The following is a 15,071-nucleotide window of genomic DNA, read 5'->3' as shown; positions in this document are numbered from 1 at the left end:
TCCAAAGATTCAGCTGAAAAAAAAAAAAAAAAAAAAAAAGGTAGCTGCCCTTCTGAATGCAAAAACAAAGGACAAAGGGTGATACTGTAAGGCTATGACAGGTTAAGAAACCAGCTTGCCTTACTTTAGATGCAAACTAATGAAAAATAGGTAAATACAAGGCTTAGGAAGCTTAAAAGCGTAAATTCCTCCCTACTGAGAAGGGAGAGAGAAATAAAACCCTACCAATTCATTCTCAATTTAAAGTGGAAAAGAACAACTCTTTTCTTCTTTTCTTTCCCATTAAAATCATTGATTTCATTCCTACATAATTGCTTACCTCATTATAACAGCATTATAGAACAATAATGCTAGTCTATGAAAGAACATTAATCTATTATGATTTAGACAATCCTGGAGTGCTGAATAAAAAAGGACACTAGAAAAGTGTAAACAAGGAATAGTCTTAGAATGGACTTTCCATATGGCCTTGGCGCTGTTTGTGAACAGCATGACGGAAGATGCAAATGCATTGAGAAATAGGTTCACATGTGGGAAGGCAGAGTGATGAGTAGCAGAGAAATGGACAGAGCAAAGCCTCTAGAGTTCATAACAGGTCATATTTTCACTGCAAAGCACAAGGACTTAGTTACCTGTTACTGCATGATAACTGCTGGCATCTTATCTATCTGCTTCCACATGGACCCTTCATTTACAGAGCACTTCAGCCCGCAGAGATGGATTGCTGCTTAGTTAGGAGTTAGCAGCAACTTTCTCAGCAGGAGATGTATTTGACCTATCCAACTTTTCACATGCAGCCAAAAGATTAAGACTTTCCATAGATGCAGTAAATCTCACCTGTAGCTGCAATTTGCATCAGTATTTCCATTCATTCTCTGCTTTAATCTGAAGCCAAACACTGCTCTCTGATTTAGGGAAAGCAGACTATTTTCAGTTCATCTCTGGAGTCATACACAGTATTAAATTTCCTCCTTGCTTTGAATGGAGTCGACAGTATTACGGTATTTTGTGAAATGCCTTCCTGTCAGTGTCTTTCTCAGACACTAGTTTTTCCCAACAGCACAATGATTAATTATTCGATGCTTTACTTATACTTCAGACACGTAAAGGAAGTCAGAAACTTTTAGCACTTTCATCCTAAGATAGTAAAAGTAACCGGATCTGAGTATATATCCATTTGGATTTAGAATATATGTTATGCAATTCTATGAAGAATTTGTGAAGAGGTATTAAATAAAATTAAAGAAGCAAATATAGGCTATTGGAAAGGTCTACTTTAAAAAAGGCTGTGGTGAGAAAAAGGACAGAATTTCTGTCAGGTATGTCGCGATACAACACCCAGAATGTAAAAATGGATATCAAAGTCCCATCTGCTCAAAAGAAATAACACAATATTTTTGATTCAAGAGGGGAAAAAAAAGGGCTGATGAGACCATATGGAAAGAAAGTTGGCAACAGCCAAATAAATGCAGAACTGGAGGCTCAAGTAATTCTTGGCCTTAACTTGTCTCTGCAACTTAACAATAGTTCATAAGTGATAGGGTTTGGCTTCAAGTCTGAATAAGAAATAAAAATCCTCAAGTAATTTCTGTAACCACATGCTTCCTGGAAAGCAGGTGACAGGCAAGGTCACATTGTTATGACATGAAGAATCATATTGTCTCATTTAGATCATTAGCATCAAGAAAAGGAAGAGGAAAGATGAGTTGAACATGACAGAGCGTGTCTAAGACTACATCTTGGGGACTGGAGGGCTATTGGGAAGGAACATTTGTGGCTACATACAAAATGAAGCAGCAGTGAGATTTTTCTACCTGCACCTGCCACTGGTGTTGTCAGGATTTCCGTGTTAGCACACAGAGTTTTCTATTTTTGCCATTAGAAGAGAACTCTGCCATGTTAAACAATATGCATGATTCCAGCTGCAGAGAGAGTAGAATGTTAGGAAGACTTGGAATAAGCATGCTGTCTTTGGCTAAATCTGAATTGCTCTTAATACAAGAAGAATGTATGTGTGTGTGTATATTGTTTTAGATTAGTTAGTAGGGTGTCTTCTAAGAGCTGTAACACCTTGTGAAAGTTTTATATTAAAGCATCTTCTCCCTTGCTGTCCAAGGAAGAACTGTGTGCAGAAGTTGCATAAGATGGCTCTGCAGCATTGTCATAGGAGGATGTGGATGAGTTGAAGAGAAATCGACAACCTGTTATAGGCAAAACAATTTTTGTTTGCCTTTGAACTTCTGTGTTCTGGTAAGAACTAGAATGGTCACAATAACAGCTCTGAATAGAGCGATGAAACAGTTAATAAAAGAATTGCTTAAATAACATGAAATATGACAGTATTCAAAATCCAGAATGGCTGGAAATGTCATGGAAAGCAAGGCACATCTCATGAGATACCCACTCAGGTGCTGCATTCTAATTATAGCTCAAATAACAATACTTATGAGGTTTGACTGTCACTAATGCTAAATATTCTTAATTACTGTGTTACTAAAATTTCTTTAAAGTATCCTTTGATTTCTAATACCTCTAGAATAGAAAGTGTCTAATAAATTCCATCTCTCTCTTTTAGAGATTTCAAAGGGTTATTAGATAAGATAAAGACAATTTATCCAACAATGAAGTAAAAATGCAATGCATAAATCCAGACTTCAAATAAATCAATGACCTAATTCTTTATCAAAAGCTACATTATGAAGTAGGTGCTTAATTACACTGCTTCCACCACTATTAAGATTCAAACACAAACATGAACTATAAATACATCTCCCAATACTTTTATTACCTGAGCTTGTCTTCACTAATACAATATTTATGTACATATTATGTACATATTATAGATAGTAATATGAAGTACTCACATGAAACACACTTTCATGTTTCTGCATTACTTAGAACTACCATGTCACTGGAGGACAGATATAAAAGTGGAAGATCACGGAACCTAGCTTTTGTTCTGTTCACTTTGCTACATTTCTCTGTACTCTAGGATTTCTTAGCATACATTTCAAGTGCAGAGCTATAAACTGGATTTTATTCAGGGCTCTTCATACGGTAAAATGTTACTAGCCACATACATTGTGATCTTGGAAATTCATACCTTAGAATGTCTGTCTGGGCTATCGAAGACATACTGTTTACTACAAGATTTAGGTTCTTTATTCTTAGAGTACTGTTATACCAAACACACATTTCCTGAACCCATGTAGTGGAAGTTTTCTCTATTCAGAAGTACTTCTGAATTCTTTAGCCTTCCTAATTTATCTTGGCATACAGAAGTAAGAGAGCCTTCCAAAGGTGCAATGAATCATTTATCTGCAAAGCAAATGAGCTGAAAATACAGGTCATCAAAAAATATTCATTACTTTTTTCTGAGTTCTTAATATGTGGTATATTCTGTGGTTCAATTTCTGATAGTTTTACTATTTTTTCATGTGTTTGTATGTATATATGTATGTATGAAATATATTTATCATCCTAATGGACTTTTTGTGACAGCAAAAAGGGTGTATAATATTTTCTGATGCTACTTATCTGTATCAGCATTGCATGATATGCATTTGGTAGATTTAGACTTTATCATAATTAATAGTAGCTTAAAATAGAGGTTTTGTACATAATTTCCATGGAAATTAACTGTTCTCTATATTAAATTCTTAGAATTTTAACTGGCCTCAATTTGACAAAACAATGTATCCTACCTGCTTAAAAAAAAAAAAAAAAAAAAGGTCAAGTTATTACAGGAAGTTATATCCTGCCCTGCCTTCAGCACTTGTGTCCTCTTGTTTACACATTTGTAGTACACAAACATAACTGCAAATTACACCATACTCAAGCTAGCCTAGAAGGGCTACTTCAGTTAAGAACCTGTGAAGCAGTACATATTGAACTCTGTGGAGTTCTAACTGCACTGCTATCAGGAACTACATTGATTGTGGTGTATACAAGAAATGGTTTGAAGCATTCTGACCACAGAGATTAATATTTCCATCCTCTGGGGTTTTTGATCAAATATTTGGAGATGTTCGCAGTAGGAACAAATAATACTCCAGTTTATTTCACGTAGGTTGTTAGTTGCAGAGCTGTTTCTAAAATAGCTTTTAATGTATTTTTTTAACTGGTATTAAATAACTGAAGAGGTGGGGAGATGCCCTCCTTTTTCTGAATGGCAGTATTGTTTTCAACATGTGAAATTTATAGGAGACTGAATCTCAGTATCTAATTTTCTTCCACCTGTGAATAGTATGATTTTAATGTTTACCATTCACCACTGTTTACTGTAAGACCTTGTACATAAATAAGAGGAAGGAAGTCTAAGGATGTAACTCATCAGCTCAGAGACTCCACTCAACATTTGATCAATAAACTGCTACTTGTGACTCCACTGAATTTACTAGGTTCAAGATAAAACTTTTAACTCAGATTAACTTAGTGCAGGTGTGTTATATTTCTCCTTTGTGGTAGTTTATGAACTGGCAAATTTGTACTGAGGAAAATAAGGAAGATACAAAGTCCAAGAAAGAGTGCTTTCATTGAACTGGATGGTACAAAAGGACTGCACTGATGGTTTTGAAGTAATGATTCTGGTATTCTGTCTCAGAAAGTCTTGCCTTCTTTGGAGGGAAAATATAAAGTCATAGTGGTTTTCTTCTTTTTTAATTTTTTTTTTATATATATTTTATTTGTAGAGTTAACTGGGTATTTTATCATTCATTTTAATGGATCCAGCTTGAAAGCCTTCTGGGGTTTTTAAGTAAAATGTTTCCTCTTGTGTTATGTCTGAAATACAATTGAAATACATGAAAATGGAAAATCCAGGTTTAATGCTTCTTTTGTGAAAAAAAAACCAAACAAAATTTCTTTCTGAAGGGCTGCTACCAAATGAAGAAAAGTCATGTCCTTCCCATTGTTTCATTCATTGCATACAGTTTTGAAAAAAAATTTATTAGATGCACTCTTCTCCTTATCTGAGCCTAGTAGTCCGTCTAAGCATTAAGGCAACAAATTTAACTCACTCCTGATGACGAATTGCCAGTTTGGTTGAAGATATACTTTTCTCTTACTTTCTTGTGTTCAATGTTTGAAATTCTGAATATTCCTCATATGCTGTTAATATCAAAATTTTCAGATATTTTGAAGTTTTCCTCTAGATTCTTTTTACTTATATTTTATATTTTGCTGCTTGTTTTAAGGAAAAAAAATGTTAATTTTCTCTAAATTCAAAACTTGGTTGAATTTTGATGTACTATATCAATCTGATTCCAATAAATATCTTTTTGCTTCCTGTAATTAACAGGATACAAAAAAAAGAAAAGGTTTCCCTTTTCCCTGCTAGTTAATTACCCTGCTATGTAATCTACCTTATCACTTGAAAAAGTAAAAAATAAATGTGAATTTCCACTAATCCCCATGCAAAATTATGTAAAACAGGAGAAAAGATACATTTTGAGATAGAGTACGGTTTTTTTCTAAGTTATGCAGCTCCTGGTGTTAAAAGGTTCAAATACATTTTTAATGCCTAGATTAGTAGACGGTTCTCTGTAGGATTTCATTAGAAGGTTTGCCAGAAAAGTGAATACATGGGATGTTTGGTTTCTTCTCTTTTCATCTCACATACGGAAATAAATCAAGTTGTGTTTTAACCAACTAAGAGAAAGCATGACCTGGCTGTCATGGTTACCTGTCTCTGTTACACCTATCACTGACTGAACAATTGAGAGTAATTCTACTAATATACGAATGGACTTGACTATCCCTAATGCACATTTATCAATAATAAAATACCTTAAGGCAAATGGAGCCTTACGTTACACCTAATTATTGTCTTTTTTTTAGTGACAGATTGTTGTTTATAATAATATCAGTACATAAATCTTTATTAGCATCATTTCTCTTATATTGGTCTCCCAGAAAATTTGATAGGCTCAGGTAAGTAGACCAGGCACAAGAGTATGAAATGAGGTTAAGCACTGTAGCATGTAGCAGTTTTGTTCTCCATCAAATAGTTGCTCCTTCTTCTACAGCAAGAAGCAGAGTGCCCTGAAATAAATTAACATAAAATAAAAATAACATCGAACATCACAACTTAATTTAATTGACCTTCTGGTATTCACAATGAAATATTCATTTTTAATAATATATATCTTCAAAAGGGCAACTTTTTACTTGCAGTAATTAAGATAACTTAAAAGGGCTTCTCCTCTTCTGTATCTTTTATTCCATTACTAGCAGAAAATCTGGCAGTTAAAAAATATCAAAATAAATTATTCTTGAGATAAGTAGCTTACGTAATGGTGATTCATTAACTGCATTTATTTCCAATGCTTCTTACACTGCTGAATCCTTCTGTGGAGTACAGCCTGCAAAAGTGTTTATCGTATTCAATTTTTTCATCAGAATATTCTAGGCAGAACTAATATAGCACAAAATATAGGCACGTGGGGTCATTCAAGCTCCATTCCTTCCTGTATAAGAAGAATTCCATTAACGGCATAGTCTACTGAAAAAAGCTACCTCCTCGAATAAAATTTATAAGTGTTAGTCATCAGGGTAAGAGCTGTGGGTGTGTAAAGGTTGAGATTACTTAATCAAACTGGAAAGGAAAATGCCTTCCATAAGACCCAGAAGATAGAAGCAAAGGTTATCTGGGACTATCTGAGAAGCACCTAATAGCAAAACAAATAGAACACCAGTAAGTTCCCTCTTCCCTTTTCAAGTTAAAGCATTCATTTTCCTTGGATTTTTGCCCCGCAATGTGGGTATTGCTGAAACTGTGGGTTTCAGCTGGTTATACCAATCCTATGCACAAACAGCTTGCCCAAAGGCACGCACATGCTCTAGACGAGTTATGACCTTATTTATAATATAGGCCAAGACATATTATTAAATTTTCCCTAAATTTATTCCCTAAACTACCATGCTTGTTTTGTCCCTGCTGAAGTGGCACTGTTATATTCAGGGTGAAGACAGGTCAAAATTTAGCCAACCTCTAAGAGAAACAAATTATAAATGGTAAAATGTGCCAGGTGCGCTAGACTGCATGTCCAGAGGATTTGTTCATGTTTACCCCCCATTGCCTGGTGGATTTATTGTGCTGTTGAATAATGGCATACTGGTGGTTTCCAGCCCAAATCCCAGATCTGACACAAAAACATTTATTTTCAAAAGAATAATCATGAATCATAACCTTATCTGAGAAATCCCCTGACTAAAGCTAGCCTTAAACTATGGTTATTCCAGCATAAGCCATGGTTATGTTAAGATCATCTCTACACAAAAGGGCCATCTCTACACTTGTGAGCACTTTTCTGGTGCTACTTTTCTGGTAAAGAGCACTGATGGTTCTTTTACTTTTGCCTATCAATATAAAGGCAGAAGACACATTATCATCATCATCCTACCAGCTTTTGGAGGACAGTGACTAAACACAGTATTCTAAATATAGACCTAACGCACCAGATAACCTACAAGGTTCTTACAAAGAGCTTTCTCTTCAAGAATTACTGTCTTTAAAGCCAAAGCATAAAATTTAGGTAAATATGAAGCATATATATTTGAAAAATCAACCAAAATGATATTTTATAAGACTATCTAGAAAAAAAGTTTCTATTTGAAATTCCAGGAGAAATTTAAAATACTTCCATGGACCTTACTACAAATAGTTCTAGGAATATGTTTTCCTCACTTTGGGGGAGACACTGGTTCCCCATAAACAGTCATAGGCAAAAGAGCTTTTATTTTCAGTTCACTCTAAGTCTGAGCACTGAACAGATGTCCCCCCTGCTAATGGGTCTGTATCCTTGTTTGAAAAAGGGTCATTAAATCCAGATCACCAGACTGTACTGTGGATCTGTATAGCTTTCTCCGTGCCCTTATGATTCACATCTGTGAGCATGGTGGGGAAAAAAATATTTAAACTTGTTAATTCATTAGGGTTAGAAATTTAATTTCATAAGAAAACAGGAGCCCAGTTTCACAAAGTGACAGCGTGACATCTCCTTCCAAGGACATTAGCACTAAAACACACCCATTAACTCAGAACCAACAGCAGATGGCCCTTGGAGTGTGGGATGCTTATTTGGAAACAAATTGGGAGCAGGGATACAGAAAATCAACTGGGTTTATCCAAATAAAAAGGTACAAGGCCAAAGAAACAGCTGGTATAAACTGGCATATCTTCACTGAAGTCAATTTAGGAAGACACTTCCACCTCTATTAACAGAGTCCTGGACACCAAAGCTTTTGAGAATTAAGAAAGGTTGCAATTAGAAGGGGGCTCAGGAGGAAGGGAACATGGCAATAAATTGAACAAAAAAGCCTTAAACAAGCAGGCTTAAATCTATGCTCTAGAATGTGTTCCAATCAAATTAATTTTGGATTAATCAAAAATTGGTTTGCTTTAAGTAGAAAGCATTAAATGACTTGAAATCTGATTTTTTCCCCTTTAATATGTGTAGATTACTATGTGAATGATACAAGAAAAGATATTCTGAAAATTCATTTTTAAAACAAAATTCCAATAATTTCAATTCAAAGTGGCCAAGAAGGAAACCAGGCCTTAAGTATAAGGAAAAATTAAAGGAACTTGATCTACTTTTAAAATGTTCAATACTGGCAAAATCCAAGAAACTTCAAAAATCATTTTTAAATGTTCTTTACATTCCAACTTATAAGGAATTTATAGCAGTTTTCTACTGATTCATAAAATCGGATAAGGTATCAGCTGCTATATAAAAACAATATGAAGTAAGAGTGGTCAAAGAACATATTTTCAATGTTCAATGTATTAAAATATCTTAACTAAAAACACTGACAAGAACTTTAAACAGACCAAAGTGTTGCTGAGATCAGCTTTAATTACTCTTGATTTTTTTTTTTTTGAGAGGAAACTGGTGGCTTTTTGGTTAGTTGAAGATATTAAATGGCCCATGATATTTCAGGTTCCAGCTCCCACTCACACAGCGCTTCAGTGTAGCTTTCCAAAATCTCAATCATGACAGCACCTTTGCAAAATAAGTAATGTGACCCCAGAAGATGCAGGGACAGAGCACTTGGAGGACAATTCCTGAGCTGATGGACCGATCTGGGTAGGGCTCTCACAGTAGCTTAATATGTTCTGTAACCAGTTAGAGGCTTTAAGTCCCATTGTCTATTTGTTTTCACACTGCTTTTCTAACAGTTGTATATCATATCTACAACTTGATAAACCAAGAAGTTTTTTCCTTCTAAATTCTAGTTGTATTAGGCTAAGTTTTACTTCTTGATTATTCTCTGTTTCATTTTTTGTTAAGAATTTGGTTTCTTATGAAATTTAGATTCTTAAAACAAGATATGGGATCTTTTTACAATTCACATAAATAATAGATTAGGAATTGAAAATTATTCAAGGAAACGTTACATGTTTTCAATATTTATATAAAATTTATTAAAACAAACAGAAATGCTTTTTGTTACAAAAATTACATTGTGTTGCCTGTGGAAGGGTCAAATGTGGAAATGGAAAACTCATACAACATACATCTATGGCATAATAATACATCTATGGACATTTATTTTTATCATGTTTATCTCCTCAAATATGTATTTGAGTAAGTAGAGTACAACTTGGCATTCAAATTGCTTATAGAATGTGGGAGGTTTTGTAATATTTCTACTATATTAAATTTTAATAATATATTCTCTATGTCTCATCAGAGACTTTTATTATGGAAGATTCATAAGCTGCTACAGCATTATAAAAAAATTTCTAAAGAAAGATGCTGAGAAACCATCTTGCACATTTACAAGCAGATACAACAAAATGAGAGACTTAACTTTGTTGGTATTTTCTGGTGCTACAAGTAGGAAACTGAAATTCAATTATACTTGGATCTGAAGACAAGGAGAACATATTTCTTTTACTGAAAATATCTGTCCATTTTACTAGTTGTTGTGCTACAAATTGGAAGTGAAACAAGCTACCTGCAATGGAAGTCGTCTATAAGATGCCAACAAGTATTCTAAACTACTTACTCACAAATCCCTCAATTCCCTCAATTTTCTCAGTTTTTACCTTTCTTTATGAAAAAAGAGAATCAAAATGTTCCCATGACCTAGTCATGCTTAGAAAGAAACCTTGTCTGTGATTTGTCAGTATTATCAAGGTCAAGTCGAATAACCTATCACTGCCTCAAAACAAAGCAATTCTTTGACCTGAAAAAAGGCATCCCAATGTTAAGTTCAGAAGCATATCTGTAAGAACATGAACAACTTGTTTGCTATTCTGTACATTAATATGAACACTATGAAATGTCCCTCAATTTCCTGACTCCCTTTCATTGTACGAAATTCACTCTGGTTTAATTCTAAAAACCCGAACCCTAAGATCAAAGATTGGATTAATTTCATCTGTTTTTTAGCTGCTACACACAGAGAAAAAGGCCAGTTCTAAGATGAAGGAACTAATAATCTGAAAAGAAGTACCAGTACTTAGTGTGTTTATTAATGACATGAAATTGTTGAGCAATGAGGTGATAACAACTGCAAATTCTATTAAATCCTGAAAGTTTTCAGCCTCATTAAGCACTTCAGAATGATTTAGCCAAACTTGGTATTTAGGCTATGTGGCAGGAATACACGATGGAGCACAGAGGTGGACATTAGGAAGAGCTCTTACAGGGCGTGAGGATAGATAACAGTAGTGATCACCCTGTCTTAACTCTAGTCACAACCCTTTCTTAGTCCTTCTGCTTCCCTACCACAGGACAGAATCTGTTTTAAGCCTTCTTTTCCACATATTTGTTACAAAACAGTCACAGCACACTTTTTGATCTTTTTTTATTCACTCCTTTTAGACTGAAGAGAACTGAACCTACATGAGCTAATTGGTTGACTTTTTGATACACAGATATTTTGGCATTGTTTCTCCTCTTTACTATTTAATCTTCTGGAAATGTAAAATCTGTTTAAGAGACAGATTTACCTGTGGATAATCACAGTTGTTTCATAAATGTCAACGAGTATCATCCTAGTCTAATAGACAAAAAAATATTTATCCTTTGGCTGGAACATGGAAAGTCTCTGAAGTTGCAACGAGATCACACGATTTTAATATTAGCAAGTATAGAGGTGTTCTGTCTTAATTATCTTAATTATCTGATGCAGACCAGCATATCCGTAAATTCCTGTGGAACTTTTGTTTCCTGCTTTCTATTCAACTGCCTTCCATAAGCTGCCATGTGAAAAATATTTGCAAGAATCTGTTCAGATCTGCTGTTAAGGGTAAGTTCCTTTCATGGTTACCTAATGAAAAAACGCTTTGCTGTCACTAAGAAGATAAATCACTTCTTACAAGAATTAAAGCTGTATAAATCAGTGTTCTCTGTTCCCATATGTAAAGATATTGGATAAGGATATGTAATTTTTCCATTATATTTTTCATATTATGAAACCATCTTTTAAAGATTAATTCAAAGAAACTGATTAAAAGAAAAATGGGAACTCTTTCAAATAGTATTGTAAGTTTTATTTCAAAGGGAAAAGCTGCAGCCTAAAGAATATATGATAAATGTTTGTATAAGAAAATGAGGCCACTTTACTCCAGAAAGGTATTGTATAAAATGAAATGTTGTTCTTGTCAAAAAATATGATTTTGATTTGTTGACATCAGTGTTGTATAGATGGGGGCATTGTTTTGCCATATTGACAGACATTTAATCTAGGCTGCAGTAGGAATTTAAACAAGGATATATAAATTAGGTTTTTTACTGTCAGAGTCACAGAAATTCTCTACTCTGGTGTTAGAAAATCACAAACCTAAATTACACATTCTTGTGGACTTAAGATATCTTGGTGCGCTAATTCAGGCCACAAAAGATTAAATATACAGTCTTCTGTAAGCCCATGATCAATAAGCAAAACTCTCATCTTGAGTATTCACCTGAATTCATTGTTTGTTAAGCTTATTTCTGAGACTTCCAAAGACTATGCTGTGTTGCAAAGTTAAAGAAGGAATTGTAGCATTGTAAAGCTTCTCCCAGAGGAAATTCAACAGCACTTAACCCAGATTTCCTTCACATGGGTTACTAGACTCTAGAGAAAAAGCTAAAAGTCACCATCTCTTTCTACTTTAAACCACTTGTTGAACTCAGCTTTCAGAGGTGGAAAAGGACTTCAGTTTCTTTATTAAGAAGTTTATAGTATCAAAACAGAAAAGCTTTATGAATCTGGTTTATCATTCCTGACAACTAACTCAATTATAAAATGTTTAACTTTTCTTCATGTAAGTCCTAAAGAGCAAAAGAAAATGGCATTTGTATGCAAAATAGAGAAGATATTTTTGCCATCCTTGCAAGACCTCTATCCACAGCATTTCTATCCTCACCACTCTCCTTTCCATATCGGACAGGGGCTGGTAGTCAGGACAATCCCCACCACTTAGGTCCCTACAACTTGGTCTGCCATATACAAAAAAATGAAGTAATTCAGGAGCAGTAAATGAACTCCCTCATGCTGCTTTTCCCTGCAAGAAAGGAGGAATTCTGGGACTGAACTAGGACGTTTACTCAAAATATAGCTCTTTACAGCATCTAGAAAACTAGTCTCACACTTTCTTTCAATCATGTTACTTGCTGTTAATTCTTAATCAAACTGGAATTTTTCATCACTTTCCAATATGGAGGCAATTACTAATATCATAAAAACAGCCCTTAAAAAGGACAGTTTTTAATAAATTCCATAGAAACATGATTTGCTCTACTTTAAACTTTCTGTAAAGACAACATTAATTATATCCTATCCATATTTTGATCTGAAATAAATTTTTACAAAATAAAAAGTATAAATGCTAACAATAATTAACTTTTTTAATATACTACCCTTCTGGGAAAATAAAAGACTAACCTTTAACATCACATGACAGAACAATATGTTATCCAAGTATTACAAAAAAGTCTAGTGAAAAAATTCCTAGTAAAAATGGTATGAGTCTTTCACCTTAAATTAGACTTTTGGAAAGAAATAATGTTCCTGAAGATCAATAAATGATGGTGTTCCTTGCTGCCCTGTGTGTGTCTTCTTATCTCAGGTGTGATTGGGTCTGCCTGCCTCTTGATACATCCCTGCTATTAGATGTCAAGCATCATTTTTCCTACTCAGTAGAAAAGAGATGCCTCCAATGAGTGATATAGAGCACCTAAAGTTATCTACCTACATTTCATCAAAAGCTGGTGAAGCCAGACTCTGTGTGTTGACTAATGAAAAACTATCCCACCAAAGAAAAGTTCGCAGGTGTTTGCCACAAAGGTTCAATGCTCAAGAAACAGGGCTAGAACCACTTTTTTAAGCTTGATCTTCCACAATGAATTGGACTGAGATTAATAACATTCTGCAGCCCCAGCTGGATTGCTGCTCCAGGAAATCTTAGAACCTATTATTGTAGATATAGAAGCAATTGCAAGATTTAGTAGCTTTTTTTTCAGGCAAATATGCAGATTAGATAATAATGTTCTGGACAGTATTTGGGGAGAGAGGCAGAGAGGGAGAGATTTATCCCACTGACAATAGGCAGAAAAAGACTGATATTTTAGGAAGTAATTTTTCTTTTGGGGCTTAAGCATATATATGTATAATAATTGGCTGGTGTATACTCTTTCTAGACAGGGATGCTCTAGAATAGAGTACTGTCATTACTTACTGCAAAATCATAATTATTCATGTGTAAAATAGGCTAGTGACAACTCACACACTACAGCTTTTGGCTCACTTACATATTTAGTGTTCAAAAAAATTGAATTGGAATAGACCCTCAAGAAACAACTGCTCACTTCACATATTTTAAATCAGGATTATTGATTCAGAAATGACACTCATTAACTCATTATCAGTGAAATATAGAGTCAAGATCAATATGAGCAGTAAAACATATATAAATGACAACCTTGCACACTTGCAAAATGTTAATAAAAACACATAACTTTCTCAACACTGCTAGAAAAGTTCATTCACACAGCTACAAACACTCTCCCAGCCCTCTTGGGAGTGCAGGTTCCCATGCCTCACAAATCTCCAGTTAGAAACAAGGGCAAGTGCTTTGTGAGTACCTGTGCTGCTCCTTACAGCCCATCACTCCACAAGTCATAAGGCCCCCTCTGAGCTCACACAGACTGTCCACAACGCCTCCCCCAGGTGCTGCACACCAAGCTGCTCATGACCGGGCAGCTGCTCTGACCCATGCAGTGATTGCAAGGTGATTGCAGGCACCGAAAAAAACAGGTTGTCAAAAGTGAACTGCTTATTTCCTTGCTTCAGGAGGATTTCAGACATTTGAGGGGAAGGGGAATATTATGATTTCCGTAGCATTTTATGTGTGGGAAAATTACATGTGCAGAAACAGGCCAATGATAGCAAAAGGGGTGTTCCCAAAAAAGCCAAACAGAGTTTAAACTATGTGTTAAATGTGGCTAAACAGGACTTTCATATGATTATTTTGAGAAACTGATGGGGTTTTGTATCTATTGTATGAGTGTATACATATTCATACATTCATATATATTCATACACACTATAGTGTAAACTCTTAATTTATGTTATCTCCAGAAAAGAGACAAATATATATTTCAACTTTGAGATGCATAATCATGGTTATTGATGGTCTGAATTATGAGATGTTGCCATTTTATTTTGTTAAATAACAATTTCTTTTTCACATCAATTTCTTTTTCCGAACTCTGAAATTTACCTTTTTTTTTTTTTTTTTTTTTTTTTTTTTTTTTTTTTTTTTTTTTTTTGAGTGATTCTTTGCTGCTGTAAGTTTTACAAATGACTGTGGACTGTCTTATACTGAGTGCCACCATTATCAGCTATAATTCAGTAAGCAAACCCCATGGTGTATGAGATTTTAGCTCATATCACCTATATGGAGAAATGGTATTTTCATTCTTTATTGATAACTCCATACTTTGCTGAGAGTTATGAAAAAGACAGAGCTATAAATTAGCTTTGATCAACCAAGAGGAACAGCAAGAGACAGAATGCACATTAAAGTGTCAGTGCATATACTATTTTTCAATTTGAAATAAATGGAAATGAAC

Source organism: Hirundo rustica, chromosome 5, assembly GCF_015227805.2.
Source record: "Hirundo rustica isolate bHirRus1 chromosome 5, bHirRus1.pri.v3, whole genome shotgun sequence".
NCBI classification, from domain to species: domain Eukaryota; kingdom Metazoa; phylum Chordata; class Aves; order Passeriformes; family Hirundinidae; genus Hirundo; species Hirundo rustica.
This window is presented reverse-complemented; position numbering follows the sequence as displayed.